Source organism: Manis javanica, chromosome X (genome assembly GCF_040802235.1).
Source record: "Manis javanica isolate MJ-LG chromosome X, MJ_LKY, whole genome shotgun sequence".
Classification (NCBI taxonomy): domain Eukaryota; kingdom Metazoa; phylum Chordata; class Mammalia; order Pholidota; family Manidae; genus Manis; species Manis javanica.
The window spans coordinates 30,051,172-30,075,874 of NC_133174.1; the positions used below are offsets into that span (position 1 = coordinate 30,051,172).

A 24,703-nucleotide genomic window follows, 5' to 3' on the forward strand; every position below is an offset into this window, starting at 1 on the left:
ATAGTATTGTGTCTAAAAAAACAATGCATACACCTTAATCAAAAAATATTTTATTGCTAAAATATGCTAACCATCATCTGACCTTTCAGCGAGTCATAATCATTCATCACAGAATCACCATAACAGATATAATAATGGAAAAGTTTGAAATATTGTGAGCGTTATCAAGATGTGACATGCGACACGGAGACATGCAGTGAGCAGATGTTGTTGGAAAAATGGGCTAATAGAGTTACTCAGTGCAGGGTTGCCACAAACCTTCAATTTGTGAAAAGAGAAATGCATCATCTCTCAAACACAATAAATACAATAAAATCAAGTATGCCTATGCTAAACCTGGATAAGACAGGAAGTCAGCTTGAGGCCATATCTCTGAGTTTGTGAGAAAAATGAGATTGACTTTCAGAAGTCATAGCTGACTTGCAGAGAACGGACTGTAATGAGACTGAGTTTAAGAGTTCTTTAAGAGCATAACCCATCACATCCTCTGGCCGACACAGGAATGTCAGTATAAGGAAAAACGCTATTGGAAGAAGTAGGGGTCTGCATCTGAACTAAGAAGCCCAGTCAGTTCCTGGGTGGGAAATTAGAAGTTCTGGTCACCAATTCCAGTGTGTGTGTTTGTGCGTGAGAAGCAGTTCGTCAACATGAGCTGGGTATCCTACAGTTAAACTCAACTCTGACATTATCTACCTATCAGATAATGTCAGATTCCCCAGGATAAGGAGTCAGTCCTAATAAGACTGCCCCCATGTCCACCTTAAAGTTAAAACAGCTAGTTATGTCACCAACAGAATGGGTTTATTTGAGAACTGCAGAAGAATTGCAGTTTGGAACAGGTAAGCTATGGCAAACCATAGGCACATCCAAAGATCAAAGGAGAGGAATGTTACTTTATGGAGAAAAGGAGGAAATTGGGAAGGCCTATTTTAGACAAAAGTCCCTTGAAGGAAAACAAGAGTTCAGAGTATGACAGTTCTCATTGGCTGAGTTGTGGTGTTTTGTTATTGGCTGAGCTTGTTGCTGGGCAAGGAGAAATTCTTCCTTCTCCCTGCTGGAGAAGTAAAGTAGGCTTTTTCCTATTTAGAATGTAAGGTAAGTTCTCTGCCTGCTGGAGTCTGCACTTGATGACAAGGGCTAAGGCATGAGAGCTCCCCCTTCTGGTCTCTGAAACCCATTTCAACTGAGATTTCCTTTATTCAGTTTCACAAGGGCCAGTGGCAAGTCCAGGTTGTCACCTGTGCTTCTGACCACCGGGTTATGGAAATCCCCATGACGCCCTCCTCAGGTTTGATTAATTTTCTAGAGCAGCTCACAGAAGTCAGAGAAACATTTTACTTACCAGATGGCCAAGTTTATTATAAAAGGATATAACTCGAACAGCCAGATGGAAAAGATGCATAGGATAAGGCAGAGGGAAGGACGACAGGCTTCCATGCCCTCTCCAGGCATGCTGGTCTCCCAAATCTCCACACATTCATCAACCTGGAAGTCTCTGAACTCTGTCCTTCTGGGTTTTTATGGAGACGTCATTATATAGGCATATTGACTCAACCTCCTGCCCCTCTTCCTTTGCTGGAGGTCAGGGGGCATGGGGCTCAAAGTTTTAACCCTTTAATCACATGGTTGTTTCCTCTGGTGACCAGCTTTAGGTGCTTTCCAAAAGTGAGCTTATTAACATAATGAAATACACCTGTATAGTTTTCATCACTTAGGAAATTCCAGGGCTTTTAGGAGCTCTGGGCCAGAAATAGGACAAAGAACAAGTACATGTTTGTTACTGTATATCACAATATCACAAGAATGGTAGAACATCTCCCATGACAGCTGAAGCTCTCACTAAACCTAGTTCTTTTCTTTAAAAAACAAAAAGTAATCAAAAAAGTTATGCAATAAGCTATAGCCATTAAGAAAACATGTCCAGTAATAGGAAAGGTGAGGCAGGATTAGAAGGTCACTGAGTCCCAAGAGACGGAGAGAGTCTGAGGGTTGTCCTTGCCTTTGTTCCTTTGGAGCCATGCAATTCATGCCAAGAGACAGACATGACTCTCCTGAGGCAAAAAAGCCTGGCTAGAGATGTGCGGTTTGGAATCAGACCACTTTTACATGCACTTTCCAAACAAAGATCACATCCTGTGCTGTTTTCTCAAGGTCATTTAACACAGAACACTACCATTGCCAGGATTTAAATGTCTTTGTTGAGGCGACAGGAACACAAAACAAGTGCAGCAGTCTCATGGGAGAAACAAATATCGACTCCCAGCGGAAGAAGTTGAGAATATTCACTCAAGAGTTGAAACTGGAAGAGTTGAAACTGGCACCCAGAATCCAGATTACCTCTGTGATGACAGTAGGCAGGGGCATTATGCTTTCTATATGTAAAATTCTACACACACATGTGCACACAGATGCACACACATATAGGTAGTACGTGTATTATTTAAATAGTTCAAACACGAACTTGGGTCCAGATATTACAATGCACAGGCTAAGCGTGGTCAGCTGGAAGTCCATACACAGGAGGTAAGTACTGAAAGTGCTTCTGCTTCTTGTTTTTCAAGTAAATCTTTGCAAAGCAACATTGCCAAAAATGGAATATTATTGGTGAAATAGGCATGTTGATGAGGACGATGATTTTTGTAAATGGCCTCTCAGAGAAATAAAAAGTAGTTAAAGTTCATGGACTGGCTGAATCTAGTTTAAGAGATACTGCCCACCTCCTCACAAAGAGGTTTTAGGAAACTATTGAGGTTGGTGACAATTATAATGTTTGCAGATTCCAGTCTCTGTGATGGTTTTGGACCTGTCTAGAGTCATCTTTTCATGCAAGGAGATAGTCAAAGCATCTAAAGCCAGAGTAATCTGGACTTCACGGAGCCCACAGAATAGGTATGAAGACAGTATCAACTGTTTGGTGCCTGCCTGAAAATCAATGTTCGATTGGTCATCGTCTGTGTATGTGGCAGAATTTTTTCTAAGACTTACTATATCCTGGCAGAAAAGTTTATAGAAAAGCAGCTACCCTTACCCACCTCCACCCTTTGGGTTTGACGTGGATTAAATGTTGAATAGGGCCCACTTGCAGGTTGTAATAAAAGCAGGCTTCAGATAAAATTCTAGTATAAACCCGTTTATCCATTATCAAGTGTCCATAAGGCAGTTCATGCATCTTGGGAGTGGCACCTGACAATTACATTTTTTGACAAGTATCCCAGATGATCCTGAAGCACACAGGGGTGTTAAGACCACTGCCATAAACTGTGCATCCATTTGCACTAATGCTTGCCATAGCTGCCTCTCATCTGAGTTTTGGGAGCTGGAAGAGCCCAAGAAAACAGCGCTGGAAGGACACCCAGGGCAGGTAACATTGGAGGCTGAGTGGATGTGCATTGTGCATGCTCTTCAGCTTTGTTTATTTTATAGAACATAAGAATTATCTGTGGAGATTATTTTTAAATGCAGAGGCACAGAATCTAATCCAGCCCTCGTAAATCTGTATGCTTGCTGGGGGAGTCTTGCGTATTTTGCAAAAGCTCTGTGGCTAACTGTAATGTACAGCCATGTTTGTGAATCACTGATACTGAGCTAGCCAAAAGCTGCTTTCCATTTCTCCAATCCAAGTTCCGAGTTTCCAAGAACAGAAAAACACTATACTTTTCTGTACCCATAGTTGTTATTAATTAGCACCGTGAACCCAGACATATCACTTACCTTATCAGAGCTTTGGTTTTCTCATAAGGCACCCTAAACACAAGCAAATAGAGATATCCTGGTGAAATATTATCCCAAGCCCAGCCATCCAGTTAACCACAAAGCAACATTTGCCCATCTCAAACCCTTTGGCTGCTCTTGTTGTGTATCTACCCGAAATAGCTTCATAAATGTGCATGACGAAGTTGATTTAGGTCATAGGACTTATTTACCCAAGAATTTGCCTCTAGTGATTGAACCTTCCCTCCTTTGGAAGCTGCAAACAGTCTTTATTTCCTGGCCTTGCCTTTGGAACACAGCCTGTCAATGAGTAGAAAGTGAGCGTATGTGTCTATTGGGGGGATTTGGTAGGAAGGCTTGTAAAAACATTTCCCCAAGTATAGAAATACCAACATTCTTCCACACAATATCCCAGCTGTGATATTTATTAAGCGTTGAGTTTGAAAGCACTCAGTTTGCTGACTGATAGATGCCTGTTTGGAGAACAGAGAATCCCCGCCAAGCACAATCTGCCGCCCAGTTTTCAGGGAATACAGATGACAAGAGTGTCTGGACCTTGAAAGCTCTGATGACCCAGAGGATTTGTTTACAGTTCAATTATTTTGCAGGTAAAACAGGGGACAGATGAATCACACTAGATCCAGCAGCAGGATGAACGTAGGCATTGGCCCAAACCACCATCTTCCCTTGCATGAATCCCTGGGAACACAAAGGTAAGAGTCCAAAAATCTGTGCAGTGAGCCACATGTCCTGTATTGCCAGATAAGGCAGGTGAGAGCCATTAGAAGAAGTGCATCTGTTAGTATAATTATTAGGGCAGCCTCCTTACCAAGAGAGGTTGACATCCAATGGGGGGAAATTCTGAGAGGGGACAGAAAGATAAGGGAAATAAAGCTGAAGAAGAACTGGAAGTTAAAACTGCAAAATTAAAGGTGATGCTGGCAAGACACTAAGGAGATCCTGTTTTAGCCAAGGACAGCATACATCCTTCTTCGCTTTCTGTCTGCTCCAGATCCAGAGGAGGATAATAGTAGTGGAGAAGTCAAGATATAAAAGAAGCGACACCTGAAAAGCACTGAAAGGAAACAAAACAGGACAAAAAGCACTTTCTTACGGAAAAGATACCATCCTCTTTGTGACGGGTTTTCCTCACTGAAGTGACAGCAATGTAATTGTCTTTTTTTACAGATGACACTAACTGCACTCTGAAAACTTGGAAGGAAGGCACAAAGGGGTATTGATTGTGGTATCCCAACACAAAGCGTAACATTTACAAATGGTAGGTGCTTAATACATGTTTGTTGAGTGAATGGACATACTGAAAACGTCTCTGTTTAAGTGGAAGAGTAGGACCAGGCCAGAAGATGAGATAAGAATCTAATGTAATAACACCCACATTTCTAAACATGTGTCTCTTTGTTCCTTATTTATTGCTTCCTTCCTTCTTCCCTCCATTACTTATTTCCTTCCTGTCCCTTTGTTTGCCTTACTTCTTTCTGCTCTCCCATTCATTTCGTTCCTTCCTTTGTTGCCCCCCTTCCTTTGTCTCCCCACTCTTCCGAAATTGAAAGACCCAAGGTTGAAAGGGGCTAGATGACATTTCTAAGTTCCTCTATTAAGGTGAAGGCAGAGCTGGGACAAAGGCAACTTCTTTTGTCACCCAAACCAGGTCTCTTTTTGCTACATTATACACACTGCCCCCAGTTGAGATTTATGTCCAGGTGAAGAGAAGCTAGCTGTCACAATGGCACCAAAAGAAGCTCCTAATTGCACTCTATGCATTGCTCTGAAATTATTACATTCAAAGCAATTAGTGGCACTTCACACTCTTCCGTATCTCAGGAAGAAGAAATGCTTGGCCGTAATGGCCATTAAAGGACAGACGAGTGATAGGAAGCAACTTTTGTTAGTAAGTATGTGTCAAAAAGTACAATATGCACGGGTTATCAACACAGTAAGTGTTCTTTCTCTAAAACCGACTGCTGTGAATTTCAGTTACAGTATTGGGCTTTGTCATACTTCAGCTGTATCCTCACAACACCCACATTAATTGAAAATATGAAAAATCTGTCAGTTCATATTGGTGTCTGTGTACAATTCCATAAATGCGCATGTGGGTTCTCCAGTTGAATCAGTCTGTTACTTTGGTATCACGTAGACCTGGCCACAATTATAATTTTATTTTTTGTATTAGCCAGCGAATATTTTGGGAGGAACAAAACCCGAATACCCTTAGGACTTTGTCAGCCTCTCAGGGCCTGGAAACTGTAAAGGAGTGCAGAGAGCATTAAGAGTCAGGAAAAAGAACTAATAAAACTTAGCTAAACCTTAACAGCAGACCATTCCGGAATAGTAAGAGATTCAATGTCTAAACTTAGAGAGAGACCAGACCAAAGGAAGAGAGAGCGAGAGGCCAGCCAAGGGCTATTTGAATCCCAGTTTACTAAATCCCCATGGTTTACAACCCTGATATCCACCCTGGCAGGGCCCTTGCTTATTTTTATACTGCTTCTCACTTTAGGTCCCTGTATCTTAAACCGGCTAACAGCCTTTGTTAGGGAAAGAGTGAGTGCTGTTCAGGTGCTAATGCTGAGACCGCAGTATCATTCACTCACACAGCAGGAAGAAACAAACATTCCATGATTGGAATGGTCAAAGGAAAGTGGGGAAATGTAGAATCTAAGCATTAGTAAGGTTAGTAAATTAGCATAAGCATAGCCATCTTAGAAACCTAGAAACCATTTTCTGAGAGTGTGACTCAGAGGGAAAAAAAAAAAAAAAAACCCTGGGCCTGGGTAAGGCCTTGAAAAACAAGTTAATCATGAGCACCGGGTGGTGGGCAGCTGTGACCCTTGGTCAGCTAACCTTGGTCAGTTAATCTTACATACCAAGCTTATCGTGCAGAACCTCCCTAACCATTGAGGAGTAGTCTTACCCTGCCCTTGCTTAACCCCAGGATATATGTCTTGCAAGAATAATGTATAGTTATAGAAAATTGCTATGAGTTAAGTGCTTTGAAATTGCTATATAAACCCTTGACTCTGAGTGCTCAGGGTCCTTGTTGAGACCCGCTGCATCGGGCTGACTTGGACCCCAGCTAGCTGGCTGAATAAAGACTTTGCTTGAATTTACATCTCTATGCCTGTGTAGTTTGTTCTCTGGGGAAGCCTTGGAAGCCTGGACCCTAACAGAAACAAGTTAGTTAGCCATAGTCCCACCCAATAACATAAAAACTAATAATAAATACCCTGAGAGTATTTCACAGAGGTTTATGCGGGTCGGTTAAATGACAATCAATGCATAGAGGAAGTTTCCAAGGACAGGACAAAGCATTAGTCATTTTATTTTTCAAGTGTAGTGAAAAGGTAATATTTGCTGAGGAAATAGGAAGTACTGTGAGGACCTGACCAACTTTATTTTCCGCCACGCACATTCTTACTTTTCCCCAGAGCTAATGAGCCCTGATTCTGGGAACAGTGAATAATCACATCTGAGGCTCTTCTCAAATTTTGCTCTACTGTTGACTTTTTTGCCTGCATTTGTACCTTCCATTTAAATGTACTTTCTCATATATTTTTCACTTATTAGAAACTGTGCTTTAGAAAACCTGTTTTAATTTTTTATTTTTTTACCCTCAGTGACGATTATCAGTAGATGCAATTTCATTTAAGGAATTGGAAGGGGAGAAGCTGTAGGCAGGAATGATAATTTGGAAGCTACTGCTTATGACTCAGTTAAGTTCTTGATGAGTGATAATCAAGAAAGCCATAAGGCATAAATAAGGAACATGGTACTGTTTTGTAAAATTCTGACCCAGAGTTATCTTTCAGTTTTTATTGGCTTTTCTAAAACATGATGAGTATTAATGATAAATTGGTATTTCAATAAAACATGATAAATTAGTATTTTCTAAGAACTGGAATTTTAGAACAAAGGTTATATCTAATGATAATGTCTAGCCACTGTACCTCATTTTTCTTTTCCATATTGACAGGAAGTGCTGAGATTGCAAAAACAACAAAAAAATATAGAGTAGAATAAGTCTAATAGAAAATGTGTAGTTGAAGACAATTTGTTGACATAATCTGCCTTAGAAATTCTTTACTACTTGTAATGAAGAGAACATAGCAAAGTTGAATCTTGAATATTGGAGATAAAATTCCAAGTCATTGTGCATCATGGGAAAGTTGACTGAGATGTGAGGTGGAGAGGACAGGGGTGGATGGAACCAGCTTGTGGGGCTTTTGCTGGTTTTGGGGGGTCTATCTTGAAGTTGTACTGGGGGGAGCTAATATGTCATAAACCTCTTCAACTGATTGGGCTTGGAAAATTACCCCTGAGCATGTATGGAGGTTTCCTAATGCACATCCAAGATTCCTTCAGATGCAGAACTACAATCCCATGTAGAAACTAGTAGAAATCCATTTCTCTTTGATTTAAATCACCTTTAAGGTAAATATTCTTCCTTTCCCAAAGTCTAAGAACTCCTGAAAATATTTTGTATGTATTGTATTGTTTTATTTAATGCTTTATTACCTGTGACTTTGGTGTCCTACGATATTAAGCAAAAAAATTCATGTTAACTCACTAAACTACTTCCTGGCTTTTGATTTTTTGTTTGTTTTTGGCTTTTATTGAATCCTACAATTTTAACTACTAAAGGCTTTGAAGCAACTTGTTAAACCAAGAGGCCATGGGTTTAGATTGCCTTGTTGCAAATCCCACTCCTGCTTTTGACTAGAAAGGCAATCTTAGGCAAACTTGATGAATTCTTTCAGTTTAATTTGGTGACTTGTGGGAGAGAAGTGTTATTTGGACTCCTTATTGACACAGTTGTGAGATTTTCATTAGATACCATAGCTCATAGTAAGCATGGTGTCGAGCTCATAGCACCGTTCAAGAATGATTAGCTATTATAATAACTACAGAATATAAAATGTATTTCTCTTCTCCCAGTGACTTGACCCTTACCATAAAACATGAATGGAGACTGAGGAGTGATGTGAGCAAGATGGCACAATAGGAACCCTCAGACCCCATTCCCTACAGAGACACCAACTTAACAATATATGGTCCAGAAAGACTGTTTAAGACTCAGTATCCCAGGAGAGGACAAAGCCAAGAACAACCACACTGAAAGGAGTTAAAAAAAAAAAATGGTGTTGCATTTCACCTGCAATAGCCCTTCCCCCAAGCCACTCTGGAAGCAGCCCAACCCACCACCTTAAAAAGCATCTCCAGCTAAAAACAGAAGAAGATGTTGCTGGTGGGAAGCCAGTTACGGGAGGCGACTGACCGGGAAAAGCACAGTGAACAAAGGTGTGGTTGTTAGGCACATTTAAGTCATTGCCTTCTGCATTGATACAAGCTTCCAGAGCTGTAGTCCACGTGCAGTTTCTGGTACAGAGAGGGAGACACTCTTACAAATGGAGATTTCCCTTCTAAATGTAATTTATCTTATAAAAGGGTAACTCTGACTCAGTTTTCAGAGCTTCTCCTGTGTGTGCTGTTTATTAAAAATAATCAGCCCCTAAAATCCTTATGCCAAAGAGGCATATTTTGGGCTGACATGTTTTGTCCCTCTTCAGTATAAACCAGTTTTAAAACCAGGAAAGGTATAATAAAATATACCTCCAAAGTTAGTAAAGGCAAAAATACATTATAGAAAACAAAAAGTAAACCAAACCATGAATTGGGTGTGCTTATTCTAACGTTAGTTTTCCTATTTGGATGTTTTTATCTTTTTACCAGTTGCCTCCCTTCTCTCTTTGAAACCTGTCCTGTAGATTTCCTTTATCTTGTGTGAAATCTTGCTCTGAGAGTAGAGGATGTAAGTCTCACCTCCTATGCAAAGTGAATTTCCCAGTGCCATTTAGAAGTTATTCTTTTGCTGGGGTTATTAGTGTATTTAGCATATCACTTTACCCTGAATATTCAACTTGTAGGACCCCAACCTCCCTGAGAAATAAGTTAGCCTAAGAGTAGCCATCTTGAAGCCTGAAAACCATTCTGACATATGACTCAGAGGGAACAACTGAAACCAGGTAACTCCTCTGGAAAAACAAGTTAATCAATCATGACTGCTGGCAGCGCTAACCTTTCGGTTAGTTAAGCATAAAAGCTGACCCTACCTTGCTACACCCCCAGGACGTGGCACTAACCCAGAAATCGTAGGTTTGAAAAATTACTGCCTCTGTAGTATTGTTATCTTGCTATGTAGTATTGTTATCTTGTTACTACAACACAATCTGTAACCATGGTAATCCTCTAGGGCTGAATGCCTCAGAAAATCCTATATAACCACTTAGTTGTAAGTGCTCAGGGTCCTCGTTGAGACCTGCTGCGACGGGCTGACTTGGACCCCAACTAGTTGGCTTCCGAATAAATTCCTCTTGCTTGTTGCATCAAGAAACGTCTTTGGTGAGTGATTTGGGGCGGCGCCTTCCTCAGGGGAATCCAACATTTGGGGGCTCGTCCGGGATCATGCGCTCACCCCGCTTCACTCCCGAAGTCGCTCTTGGAGGAAGAGGTAAGATTAGTGGCGCCTTGAGTTGTCTGTGTTCTGTCTTCTGTTTTTCAGTGAGACCGGTCAGAATTCTGAAAGGGGGTACCCACTGTCTGGCAGCTGTCCCGATCCCGTAAAGGGGTCGAGACTGCGGTCGGTAGACGTACTAGGAGCACCTCAGGCTGCAACCCTGGGGGACGCCTCGGGGAGGTTGGGAGGCCAGGGACGCCTGGTAGCCTCCCGTCTGTTTTTCTGGCAAGGTGAATCTGATGAGATAGGGTTGATTTTCAGGCGCCAGGAATATCAACCCTCTGATTCCTTTCGGTTTCTGTTTGAAAATCTGAGAAAAAACAAAAAGCGGCCGCTGTGTGTCTAATCTGTGTGTGTCTCTGTTTTTTGTGTCTTTCATGTGCCTAATAATTGTTATACTGACAATGGGACAGACTCAGACAACCCCCTAAGTGTGTAAATGAATATATCTTTCTACCTCCGGATAGTATTAATGAAATTGATTTAAAGACAAGCGCTTGTGAAAATTGAGTGTTCTAAAACTTCCAGAAAACCTGATAAAAAAGTGTTAAGCATTAATGCTAATTTGAGTTTGCCTGAGGCGGGCATGTCCTGGTAGTTGTCGGCTGCCTGAGTTTACCTAGAGTCATTTGAGTCATGTTATCTGCTAAATCTTTTAAGAATAGAATGCTTAGAAGCTTGGCTTTGTCTAGTGTTCAGTGGGGGTCTTGTGAGTAGGCTAGCATAGTTGTTGCAGGTAAGTGAACTGGATAAGTGTGGCAAGTGAACACCTTTTTAATTGTGTGTTGCAGTGTGTATGCCTACCTGCAGCCTGAGAATCTTTGTAGTAACTTAAAGCCTTAGAGTTTTGTTAAGTTGAGAAGATGTGCTCTGTGTTTGCTGGGAGATTGTGCTGTGAAGCTCATGGTTGCAGAAATTGTAGAATGTGTTCGTAAGTTTGTCAGTCTAGGAAATGTTGGTTTGACAGTTTGCAGTGTCCTGCTTCTCAGTGTTCACTGGAGCTTGAAGTTTCTAATAGTTTTGAGTTCTGGTTAGAACTGCTTAAAGTGATAGAGAGGGCATTTCTCTATGTTGAAAGATCACAGCAGTTTCTCATGCTTAAAGTCTCAGTGAGTTGCCATGAAACTGTAATATTAAAAAGACTAAAAGCTAAAGTTTGTTAACAACTGTATAACCTTTATTTGCCTTTGAAATATTTTGTTATTAAAAATGATTGCATGGCCTGAAAAATTGAATTCCTAAGCAGAATAGTAACAAAGCTTTTTTCAGCTGATTAAATGCACTTAGTTAACAAACCAAAATTTATTAAACTGTAGAATCTGGACAAGATTATGTTTCTCCCAGAAAAACAGGTTTCACTGTAAAGGTTTAGATAGACGAACGTGTGACCACTTTTGAGAAAAGTTGTAATAGATTTTTTAAGAACCACCAGGTCTTCTTGTTTAATTTATATGCTGTAAATATGTTTGTATGTTTCAAAAAAACATGGGGGACTCTCCATATTTTTTAATGCAAATAATCTTAGAGCTTTTAATAGAATTTGCATAGCAGCTTATATCTACTATTAAAGAGTAAAACATTCTTGAAGCTTTCAGGGAAGACCTGTAAACTTAAGCACTTTCTCTGCTTTTTTGTATCTGGTCTTAGACACTTATGCTGAGTTATGTTCTTATTATTTTCACTGTTTGTAAGCTATTGATTGTAAGCCAAAGGTCATCATTTCTCAGTCCCTAAATGAAGAAGTAAAATGCCTGACCTCTTTCATCTCAAATCATATTTCTGGTCATATCTGAATATCTGTGTGAAAGAAAGAGACATTTAAATTTGAGATTCTGCTTAAACTTTTAAGTTGAATTTGACTATAGCCATATTCATTCTTTGTATGTATCTCTAACAGGTCTTTTGTATGCCTGGTGATATTATACTCTGCCTTGAGTTTAGACAGTTCTTTCAGCTAAATATGAATTCTTATTGTAGCTTTTTTCCCCTCCTGAAGATGAATGCAGAAGAATCTACCATCTGCTACCATTCTCTCAAGAATGCTTAGTAACCTAAAATTAGTTTGACTTTCTGTATGTTGTCTTTAAAAATTGACAGCAGCAGTCTCCCCTGCTGCCCCACTTTTTAAGATATCTTGTTTACTGTGCTGAGTATATAGACAATAAATGTGTAATGATAGTTCTAAAAAAATTAAATGCAAAAAGGTGCTTTTACCTCTAGTTAACTCTGATATTTTCCAGAGGGCCCCTGGAACATGTCAGAAGAATTTTTTCTCACTAGAGAAAGTATTTGACTAATTTGGCTTATTTATCTGATATATATATATTTATTTACCAGGAAAGCACTGTCAAAGAGAATGATGCTAAACTTTGTTACTAAATGTTTTGTATTACAGAAATATCAGAATTTCCTTATGTCAACTGTTTTACAGTAAGCTCTCATCAGATCTTTAACCACTGTCATTTGTAAGTCTTTTGTCATTTATAGTATTATCCCTAAACTGGTAAAGAACTAGATTTCAGCAGAACAGGTATTAGTTACATAAGATTACATAAACTAAAGAAAATGATTTTGTGTCTTTTTGTTTCAAATGTTGCTGGTAAAATGTTTTAACCTTGTTCTCTTAAACTGACAACAGTTTAGTAAATGACTATCTTTATGAGCAGAATTGAAACATCCTTCTCTCTACTTGATCCCTCCAGAGTTTAAAAACTTTCAGTGACTGTTTTTATATTCCATGGCAGTATGTTTATTTGCACGAGTTCAATAAGAATCTGCTTTCCTTGTGAGAAGACTACTTAAGAACACTGGTTATACTACCAGGGCTTTGACTGGAATGTCGTACCTGAGAGACATGTGCATAGACTCAGATGTGAACAACTTTAAAGAACTAAGATTGACTTTATAAAGCCAACAAAGCCCCTTGGAAGAACTGGCCTGGTACCTTGCTTACAGAGTTCCCAGCAGCCTTACCAGGTGAGTAAAGAAGGTCACTTCCTGGCAGGTGCAGAGACCTCGAGAAGAGAAGAATTCATCCAAATCTACAGGTACTGCAGGCAAAGCCTGATGGCAAGTCTGGCTTGGCTGTCTGGCCTCAAGAGGCCTTTAAAAGTTCAATCTGAAATTCCTTACAAAAAGTTCCAGCAAAGCATATTTAAAAGAGCCTGTGTAATCAATTGCTCTTCTTGCTGCACCTGTGCAAATAATCAAGCCAGCTGTTAATTATTTTCTTAACCTAGTTACTTCTAGTAAAAATGAGAGTGATTTTAGAGAGAAGTATCGTTTCAATAATGTAGCCTCCTTCCAGAATAAAAAATCCAACTCCAGATGTTGCTACATAACCTAATAACACAATTTGTTTTATCTTGCCTAGAAGCCACAAAACTGCAAATAGTAATAGAAATGAAACCCAGAATAGAAGCGCCAGCCTTCTGAGGTCCTCTCAACTGACCAGTGATGGAGACCTAGCTGCACCCTTTACTGCGCCCCCTTCTCAGCACGAAGCAGCCAGAGCGGTCATCGCCCCTTTTCCCTAGCAGCAGCTAGAGTCTCTATCTGTAGAAGAAAGAATGAGACCATACCCATAGCCTTCCCTGGTAAAAACAGGTATTTAATCCCTCCTCCCAAGAGATGGTGGGCTTGTAACACTGGAGTGACCCCATGTGTCTCTACTTCTGCCTTCAACTCCTCCCGTGATTTCTGTATCATGGTCCAGTTAGTACCCAGACTAATGTATCATGATGACTTATCATTCGTGGCAGAATTAGAACCTAAACTAAGGTATAAAAGAGAGCCAGTCTCACTCACTCTAGCTGTATTACTAAGAGTAGGAGTCGCAGCCGGAGTAGGACCAGGGGCAGCTGCAATTATACAAGAAAACCAACATTATGAAGGACTAAGAATAGCTATCGATGAAGATTTGAGAACTATAGAACAGTCTATTTCTAAACTTGAAGAGTCCCTAACCTCCCTCTCTGAAGTAGTGCTGCAAAATAGACGAGGGTTAGATTTACTATTTCTAAAAGAAAGTAGATTGTGTGCAGCTCTAAAGGAAGAGTGCTGCTTCTATGCAGACCATACTGGAGTAGTAAGAGACTCAATGTCTAAACTGAGAGAAAGATTAGATCAGCGAAAGCGAGAACGAGAAGCTAACCAGAGCCTGTTTGAATCCTGGTTTTCTAGATCCCCATGGCTTACAACTCTAATATCCACTTTGGCAGGACCCCTGCTTATTTCAATATTGCTCCTCACCTTAGGTCCCTGCATTTTAAATCGAGTAATAACCTTTATTAGAGAAAGAGTAAGTGCTGTGCAGGTGCTAATGCTGAGACAACAGTATCATACCCTCACACAACAAGAAGAAACCAACATTCCATGATTAGAATGTTCAGAAAAAGAAGTGGGGAATGTAGGACCCCAACCTCCCTGAGAAATAAGTTAGCCTAAGAGTAGCCATCTTGAAGCCTGAAAACCATTCTGACATATGACTCAGAGGGAACAACTGAAACCAGGTAACTCCTCTGGAAAAACAAGTTAATCAATCATGACTGCTGGCAGCGCTAACCTTTCGGTTAGTTAAGCATAAAAGCTGACCCTACCTTGCTACACCCCCAGGACGTGGCACTAACCCAGAAATCGTAGGTTTGAAAAATTACTGCCTCTGTAGTATTGTTATCTTGCTATGTAGTATTGTTATCTTGTTACTACAACACAATCTGTAACCATGGTAATCCTCTAGGGCTGAATGCCTCAGAAAATCCTATATAACCACTTAGTTGTAAGTGCTCAGGGTCCTCGTTGAGACCTGCTGCAACGGGCTGACTTGGACCCCAACTAGTTGGCTTCCGAATAAATTCCTCTTGCTTGTTGCATCAAGAAACGTCTTTAGTGAGTGATTTGGGGCGGCGCCTTCCTCAGGGGAATCCAACAAACTCACTGAAGCAAGAAGAGGCAGTGGGCAGTATTTGAGGCCACTTTTTATTTTTTATGTTTTTATTTTTGAGTTTCTATGTGTCGCTCCAGGAGGAGTGGGTTCCCTGCTCTGCACAAGTTCACTCTTGTGGGTAAAATTGCAGTATTTCCAGAATCTCTCGCCTGGCCTTTGTGCATCTCCGTACCAATAGGTGTTTACAAGGGGTGGAAAAAAGTAACCATCTCCATATCAATAGGTGATTAAAAGGTTGGGGGAGCAAGGGTATATCTGGACCAGAGAGGTTTGGTGGGGTCCGTTTGTATGGTGGGGTTGCAAAAGACACAGGCAAGCAGAAGTGGATGACTGCTTGTAAGCAATAAATGAGTTTCTCCCACTTTATTTCTCCCTTTGACTGATTTCAGCTTCAGAGGTAATTTGCCCCAGGCTGGGGACTTATTTTCCTCTGAGAGTTACAGCTATGTATTCAGGAAGAGCAAATGTAAGTCTGGGGAGAGGAAATCCCGGGGAAAAATACCTCTAAAAACAGAAATCTCTCAAAGCGAGAAATAAAGTTTAAAATCCGTTTATTGCTCACAAACTGCAGTCCGGGGCTGTCACTCTTTCCTGCTCCAGGAGAAGCAAAACCGGGCCTCCCCACAGCTCTCAGGTACAGATAAGCCCTTCTTGCCCGGGTAATTACCCAGTGATATGGAGATGAACTTCTCTCCACCCCTGAGGAGTGATGCAAATGCACTAAAGCCATACTTCTTTCCACCTCTGAACACCTATTGATATGCAGATGTACCAAAGGCAGGTGAGATAGTCTGGAAATGTTACAATTTTACCCACACCAAATAACAACAATGGGACATTGGGGTAAAAAGGGATTCATACCAAGCTTTATTCTCACAGCTATGCACAAGCAGCAGGCCCGCTTCTGTCTCTGGCCCAGCTACAGCCTCTGCTCCCCAGGCGCTACCTCCGCTGGTGGCTCTGCCCTCCTTTCCTCCTGCTTCCCAGCACCAGGCTCTCTTCTCCCTTCTTAGAAGCAGGGCTCCAGGTCTTCTCTCCCCTACTTCCTAACATGGGGCAGAACTCTGTGGGCAAGTCTCTCTGGTAACTGGCAGATGCTATGCCCAATTACATCCAGGGGCTTGTGTTTTCTCTCCACCCTTCCCACTCCCCCCACCCCTCCCCTTTACTTCTGTGACTTGACAGTTTGCCCTGGGCAGCTCACTGCCAATGGGCATGGAAGTAGGCTAAGTATGTATACAATGGGTGATATTAGAGTCAGGCAGAATCCTGGCCATAAAATTTCCATTTTCCTTACAATATGCCACGTCAAGCACTGTATTAAGAAACAACAAAGACAAAAACAAAAGATCACACAGTCCACAGTTTTCTTAGGGACTCTCTCTACTAGAAACTCAACTTGAACAAATGTAGGCCCAAAGAGGACTCTACCAACTCCACCAACTGAAGGAAAAGGGGGATGTGGTATAGCCAGGCCTCAGAGACAGTGGGAGGAGTGGCATGCTCTTCGCCAGGCTCCATTTCTCTGGGGTGGTGATGCCGGGGCTCTTGTTCATGAAGCCGAAGAATGAGCTTCACAAACACTCAAGGTAGGAGAGCAAGGTACAGGCTTTTATTTAGAGATAAAGTGAGAGAATAGAGCTCCTGGCTCATGCCAGGAGGGGACAAGAGAGCCCGTAGTGGTGCGTTGCCTAGGCGGTTTTATAGGCAGCTGAGGATTTCTGGAGAACATCAAAATAAGGCTTAGGGGTGTGGACTTGTACCACCTGCCCTGCCCTCAAGGTGGGCTGGGTCATAGTCTGATTGCTGGGGCTGACATTGGAGTCAAGGGTTATGCTGATACCCTTGAGGAACCCTCAAACATTCCAGGCCAAGTTGCTCCTGGCCTTTTGACCTGTAACTGATCTCACTGAAGATGTCTTTATCTTTACCCTAGAGAATTAGTGTGACCTTGACTTTGCAAAATGCTTAGCACAGAGTTTCAGTAGGGACTTCTTTGCCCTTTGTGACATTGCTCTGACTGTAAATATTCCCCCCTGCTTTTCCAGGAGGCCCTCACCCTACTCTGACTACACCCATGATCCCTGTCTCGGTGGTCTCCCTTCATCTTCTGTAAGCCAGCTTTATCCACATGTTTTCTAGGCTGGCTCCAGTAGCCCTACCTTCCCCCCTTTTTTTTGCATGGTTACTTATTTTTCATTCTCTTCTCTCTTTTCTTTCTCTCCCTTATTTAATTGAAATAGTTGATATCCAATATTGTGTTGGTTTCAGGTGTACAACGTAGTGATGTAACAGTTATATACATCACTAAACAGTCACTAGGATAAGTGTAGTTGCTGTCAACATACAACAGATACAATATTACTGACTATATTTTGTATACTGTACTTTCATCTCTGTGACTACTTTATAATTGGATGTTTGTACCTCTTTATCCCCTTCATCTGTTGTATCCATCCCACATCTCCCTCTCCTATGGTAACCACCAGTCTGTTCTCTGTGTTTACCAGTCTATTTCTATTTTGCTTGTTTTGTTCTTTTAGATTGCACATAGAGATGATATCATATGTTTTTGTCTTTCTGTGTCTGACTTATTTCACTTAGCATAAGATTCTCTAAGTCTATCCATGTTGTTGCAAATGGTAAGATCTCATTCTTTTTTATGGCTGAGTAATATTCCACCGTATATATGTATCACTTCACCTTTATCCATTCATCTATTGATGAACACTTAGGTTGCTTTCATATCTTGGCTACTGTAAAGAATGCTGCAATGAACATAGGAATGTATACATCTTTTCAAATTAGTGATTTTCTTTACTTCAGGTAAATCCCCAGAAATGGAATTACTGGATCACATGGTGTTTCTATTTATTTTTAGTTTTTTGGGAAACCTCCGTAGTGTTTTCCACAGTGGCTGCACCAATTTACATTCCCACCAACAGTGTAGGAGGGTCCCCCTTCCTCCACATCCTCACCAACACTTAATATTTCTTGTCTCACTGATTTTAGCCATTCAGGCTGGTGTGAGGTGATCTCTCATTGTGCTTTTGATTTGCATTTCCCTGGAGATTAGTGACGTTGTGCATCTTTTCATGTGCCCGTTTGATCAACTGTATGTCTTCCTTGGAATAAGGCCGATTCAGGTCCTCTGCCCATTTTCTAATCAGATTATTTTATTATTTTTGGTGTTAAGTTGCATGGGTTCTTTATATATTTTTTCGATGGTAACCTACCTTGTTGGCTATATCATTTGCAAATATCTTCTCTCATTCAGTAGCTGACTTTTTTTTCATTTCTGTTGGTGGTTTCCTTTGCTTGGCCTCAGCAGCTCTTGCCCTCACAACTTTACCACTAGTGAAGGACTGACCAGAGCTAAAGTCCCAGAACACATTGTACAACTGTGATTGGCAGCCTCCACGAGATTCCATTTTTTGCAGTGAAAGTGCAAATGACTGAGCTGTGTGTGGTGTGTGCTTTCAATGTTAGTAAGTATTTTGTTGAATCAAAATAGATTTGGAAGAAAGTCCTCTCCCCCCAGGCCTATATCAGTTGAGTAAGATAAAATGGTGTGGATGGATTCAAATATTATTCCATGGGGCATTTCCCAAATTTATTTTTCACCCATCTATTACTCCCTTTGAAAGAGAAAGTTTAAAACAGCTTTGTTTGGAGTAAATACCTAGTTTTCTGACTGGATATGATCATTTTTCTTTGAATGACTATTCATCTGTAAGTCCTTGGTTTAAAATTACTGCTTGGATCCTGTAGTTTTGTCCTCCTCCTCTCCTCCTTCCAATATACAGCTAAATACTGCTTGTGATATTTTATGTCTACGTATCTATTCAAGTCAATTTTGTTAACTTATTTCTCCATAGGAAGGAGAAAGCCATGCCCCATCTGGCTCATGGAAGGATTTTATCTCATTTTACAGAATGTGCTAGGCAGCATTTATTTTAGTTTCCCTTCATATGATGGATTGCAGATACCTCTCTTCTTATGTAATGTCAGTTTGTCGCTAAAGTATAAAATGTGAAGATTTGCAGGTGTCTTTCCAAAATAAATATTTTCCATTCATCCTAAGGCAATTAAAAAGATCACTGGGAAACGTAGAATGAGGGAGAAATCTTTATGGTGGGAAAAAAACCCAGAAATACCCTTTGGTTTATCTGACCAAAGGGGACAGTCCGAAATGGTGAGCAGCATAGTATGCTGAGGGATTTGTTACAACATTATGCACTAAAAAGTGAACCTCGTCCCCCATGACAGGTGTTTAAACCAGGTCATAAAGGGCCAATTTGGACACGAGAGACTGATTTCTGCGTCACAGAAACATCCTCAAAGAGTTTGTGCTGAGGAAACTACCCCATACAGGCTGATCTGCAAATGCACGATGATTTCCAGTCCCCGCTCGAGGTATAATCTCCTGCAGCCAAGGAATCCCTTTCCCCCTGGGAATCACAAGCGGCTTTAACAGTGACGTTCTGTTACTTTGCCCTTGATTTGCTAAAGGTGGTTGTGAAACGATGAATCATCTGTGAGCACCGTGAGGCTACGAAACTCAAGACTTCAGTGCCTGGTTTACTGAGCACTACACGCCGGGTACAGCAGCCCCGATGGCAGCAAGGGTCCAAGGGTCGTTCCAGGGAAACAGAGAAAGCCTGTTTCCTTCTCTGTCTTGTGGATGAAACTCTACCTTCAGCTGCCAACTGCCGGGCTGCTACACTACCTGGTTAGGGTGGGAAGTGCTTCTTCATAAGAATTAACTGATGAATAAATAAGTCATAAGGACATCCCTGCCAAAACCTACCAACACATATGCCCAGCAGGTAAGGCTCCCCATTGCTTTTCCTACAAAGGCATTTGGTATGTCCTCTGTTCCTGGAAATAAAACTAGATGTGGGCCACCAACTCGGGCAACTTATGCATTTACTTGTGCAATCAAGCAACCTTTTTTTTTTTTTTAAATTCTGAAAAGGGTGTAGAAGTTTAGTGCACTATCCCAAGCCAATTCATTAGTTCCCTGTTAGCTTCTTTCTTCTTGTACTTTCTGTCCCTTCATTCCAAGAGCACTTTGAAGGTTTTCCTTACTCTTCACCCTTAGCCTCTCATTCTTCAGCATCACTGGATCACACATTCGTTTAGTACATATTAAACACCAGTTACGGAGCAGCCCTGACTTTCAAGATGCTCAGCATAGCATTAGGGCCAAGGGCAGTCTGTCCTAAATAGAGCACTTGGGCATATTTATTATTTTGAATTAAAAGTTACTTAAGAAACAGCCAGTGCAGGAGCAGCAGTCTGACCCACCTCTGTCTCCGGAAAGCAGGAAATAAGTCTCCCATATGAAAGGTACCCTCCCTGTACCAAGAGGTAGGGAGACATCCTTATCACCACAGATCAGGGATTCTGAGCCAAGAAGCCTGAAAAAGCAAACCTTGTTCCTTTTTACTAATTTATGACTTTAGCCCAAATTCTGTTTAGAATTCCTTAAGCTCCCAAACATAAGTTTCCTTTGTCCTGTCATTTCCTCACAGATTTTTTTCTCTTTGTTCAAACAGTGTAAAAATTACCTGCCTTGGTAATTTCTTGAGGTCTCAATATCATGATTTTGCCTCTGTGCACATGTAATTGAACTTTGTTTTTTCCTCCTGTTAATTTCTCTTATATCGATTTAATTCTTAAATCGGCTAGAAGAACCTTGAAGGGAAGAGGAAAATGTTTCCTCTGCAACAGTAGAGAAGAGGACACGGGGAAGAGAATCAGCCATTGCCCTGCTGTACGAGGAGACTAGAACAAAGCATCTCCTGCGTCAGCCTGAGGATGGTGAGGACGCCTCACGTGAGCAGATTCTTGAGGGACAGGCAAGGACTAGGCACAAAGATCAGCATACAGGCAGAGGAGGAAAAAAAATTCCAGCAGGTGGCATTGCAGGGCCAAAGCCTCAGAGGTTTGAGAGACCTCAGCACAGTGAAAAAAGGTAAGACAGTGGGTCTGAAATAAGCGGGGTGTGTGTTCGTGTACGCATGTGCATGCTCACACACATGCAGTGATGGTGGTGGTGGTGGTGATAATACAGTGGAAAGTCTGTGACCTTATCAGCCGCCTGCCTCAATACAGCTTTCAATGTTTTCAGGGATGGGGATAAGCCCACTGCACACAAGGCACATGAAAACATTTCCATTCTCCCATGAATATGGGCATCAACCTGGGAAAAAAACCAGAACCAAGCATGCGATTGCCTTTATGCAGGCATAAATCCAGAGAGAGATGGAAGACGCTGAGGACTGAGGTGGAGGGGCAATTTCTAAGCCCTTCCTGTGCTGGATTTCTGCAGTGTGACTTCTTATTACCATTATTACTGTACCTTTGTTGAGGTGCTGCATGTTTACACTGCTTCTAATAACCTCCAATGTTCAACTAAAAATCCAAATATAGATGGACACCAATTTATAAATGCACTGTGACCCACATCCCCTTTCTCAGTGAGCTGTTTTACTCACAGTGCGCTTGCCCATAGAAGCAGTGTCACAAAGGCAGCAAGCCCTTCACTTCAGCTTATACACTGCACACGTAAAGCCTCCCTCGTTCTACCGAAAAGTCCCGTGGGTTTTAACCAATGAGTAGTGTGATGCACCCAGCGTTACATTGCACAAAATCGTTTCACTGCCCCCTCAAATCCCCTTTGCTTCACATATTGACTCCTCACCCGCACTCTGAACATCTGGGAATCCCTGATAATATTTATTATTTCTGTAGTTTTACCTTTTCCAGAACATTACATAGATGGAAAGATTCAGGATATCTCCTCAACCCCCTTCAGCCCCCACCCCATTTTCCCTATTTTTAATATCTTGAATTAGTATGGTACGCTTGTTACAACTGATGAACCAGTATGGTTACATTATTTTTAACTGAAGTCCATAGTTTACTTTAGGGCTCATTCTTTGGGTTTTATATTCTGTGGGTTTTGAAGTATGTATAATGACATGTATCCATCATTACAGTATCATACAGAATAATGATTTCACTGCTCTAAACATCTCCTGTGCTCCACCCATTATCCTACCCCCTCTATCTGAGAAACCCTGACAACCACTGATGTTTTTACTTTCTTCACAGCTTTGCCATTCCAGAATGGCACGTGTTGGAATAATACCTTACATAGCCTTTTCAGATTGGCTACTCTCATTTACCAATATGCACTTAAATTTCCTCTATGTCTTTTGGTGGCTTGATAGGTCATTTGTGTTTTATCACTGAATAATATTCCACTGCATGGATGTACCACTTTGCTCTTCCATTCTCCTATTGAAGTGCATCTTGGTTGCTTCCAACTTTGGGCAGTTTTGAATAAAGCTGCTATAAACCAATTTTTGTGGGAAATAAGATTTCAAGTCAATTGGGAAAATACCAAAAATATGATTGTTGGATCTTAGGCTTAAACCTTGTTTCTATAAGAAGCTGCCAAACTGTCTGCCAAAATGTCTATACCATTGTGCATTCCTATCAGTAATGAATGAAGGTTCCTATTGCTCCACATCTTCACCACTACTTGATCTTGTCAGTATTTTGGATTTTAGCCATTCTAATATTTGTAGAGTGTTTTATTTAGCAATTTCAGAATGACATAATTTTTTAAATTTTGGTATCATTAATCTACAATTACAGAAAGAACATTATGTTTACTAGCTTCCCCCTTCACCAAGTCCCCCCCACATACCCCTTCACAGTCACTGTCCATCTGCGTAGTAAGATGCTGTAAAATCACTACTTGTCTTCTCTGTGTTGCGCAGCCCTCCCCGTGCCCCCCACGCACTATACATGCTAATCGTAATGCCCTCTTTCTTTTTCCCCACCCTTATCCCTCCCTTCCCACCCATCGTCCCCAGTCCCTTTCCCTTTGGTAACTGTTAGTCCATTCTTGGTTTCTGTGATTCTGCTGTTGTTTTGTTCCTTCAGTTTTCCTTTGTTCTTATACTCCACATATGAGTGAAATCATTTGGTACTTGTCCTTCTCCGCTTGGCGTATTTCACTGAGCATAATGCCCTCTAGCTCCATCCACGTTGTTGCGAATGGTAGGATCTCTTTTTTTCTTATGGATGCGTAATATCCCCCGAATCACATAATTTTGAGGTTACTTTCATATGCTTTCTTCTAATCTGTATGCCTCTTTTGGATGAGACATTTACTCCAAACTTTTGCCTATCTTTTAGATATGGTCATGGTTGAGTTTTAAGAGTTCCTTGCATATTTTAGACTTTATCATATGTCCTTTATCTTATAAATGTTTTGTGAAGATTTTCTCTAAGTGTGTGGCTTTTCTTTTCATCTACTGATAGTGTCTTTCACAGACACATTTTACTTTTCAATGAAATCCAATTTATCAAATTTTTTCTTTCATGGATTGTGTTTTTGGTGTTGTATTGAGAAGGTCATTGCCAATCCCAAGGAAGCTGAAACTTTCTCCTATGTTATTTTCAAAGAATTTTATAATTTTGCATTTTATATTTAGGTCTTTGATCCATTTTGAATAAACTTTTGTGAATGGTGTAAGGTTTGTTTCTGGATTCAGTTTTTTGCACATGAATGTCCAGTTGTTACGGCATCATTTGTTGAAGAGACTATTTCTCTCTATTGTATTGCCTTTACTTTTCTGTCAGAGTTGTCGTGATTATATTTGTGTGCATTTATTTCTAGGCTATTCTCTTCCATTGATCTATATACTTGTTCTTTTGCCAATACCACGCTGTCTTGATCATTATAAGCTTTGTATCAAATCTTGAAATTGAGGAGCATCAAGTTCTCCAATTTTGTCCTTCTTCAGTATTATGTGTGTTTTTCCAGGTCTTTTTCCTTTCCACACAAATATTAGAATCAGTATCCCAATATTTACAAAATTCCTTGTTGGGATTTTGGTGGGATGGCATTGAAACTACAGGTTGAGCTGATAGATACTGTAATAGTATTGAATCTTCTAAATCGTGAACATGGCCTAACTCTCACTTATGCTCTTCCTTAGTTTCTCCAACAATGATAATTCGTTTGCTTTTCATTTTTATTAAAGTATCATTGATTTACAATCTTATGATGATTTCAAATACACAGTACAGGGGGTTCAACATTCACCCATATTATCAAGTCCTCACCCAATCCATTGCTGTCACTATCAACAAAGTAAGATGTTATAGAGACATTAATTGTATTCTCCGTGCTGTACTACTCTCCCTGTGACCAACCTGTAATGCGATTGTGAATTATACCACCCCTTAATCCTCTTCTCTTTCCCTCCCCACCCTCCCCAACCCCTCTCCCTTGGTAATGACTAGTCGCTTCTTAGTGTCTATGAGTCTACTACTATTTTGTTCCTTCTCTTTTGCTTTGTTTTTATTCTCCACAAATGACTGAGATCACGTGATATTTGTGTTTCTCTGCCTGGTTTATTTCACTGAGCATAATACCCACTAGACCCATCCTTGTTGTTGCAAATGGCAAGATTTCCTTTGTTTTA

At 40.8% G+C, this 24,703-nt stretch overlaps 1 long non-coding RNA gene across 1 annotated transcript; it reads left to right on the forward strand.

Moving 5' to 3' along the window:
* The first annotated feature begins 2,232 nt into the window (after positions 1 to 2,232).
* LOC118967238 (uncharacterized) lies at positions 2,233 to 23,365 on the forward strand. The gene is made up of 9 exons (XR_012127548.1): positions 2,233 to 2,523; positions 3,208 to 3,361; positions 4,320 to 4,424; positions 4,724 to 4,990; positions 8,668 to 9,030; positions 19,461 to 19,607; positions 19,704 to 20,020; positions 20,886 to 21,171; positions 21,328 to 23,365. It is a non-coding gene; the product is annotated as an uncharacterized lncRNA (long non-coding RNA).
* The last annotated feature ends 1,338 nt before the right edge of the window (positions 23,366 to 24,703 follow it).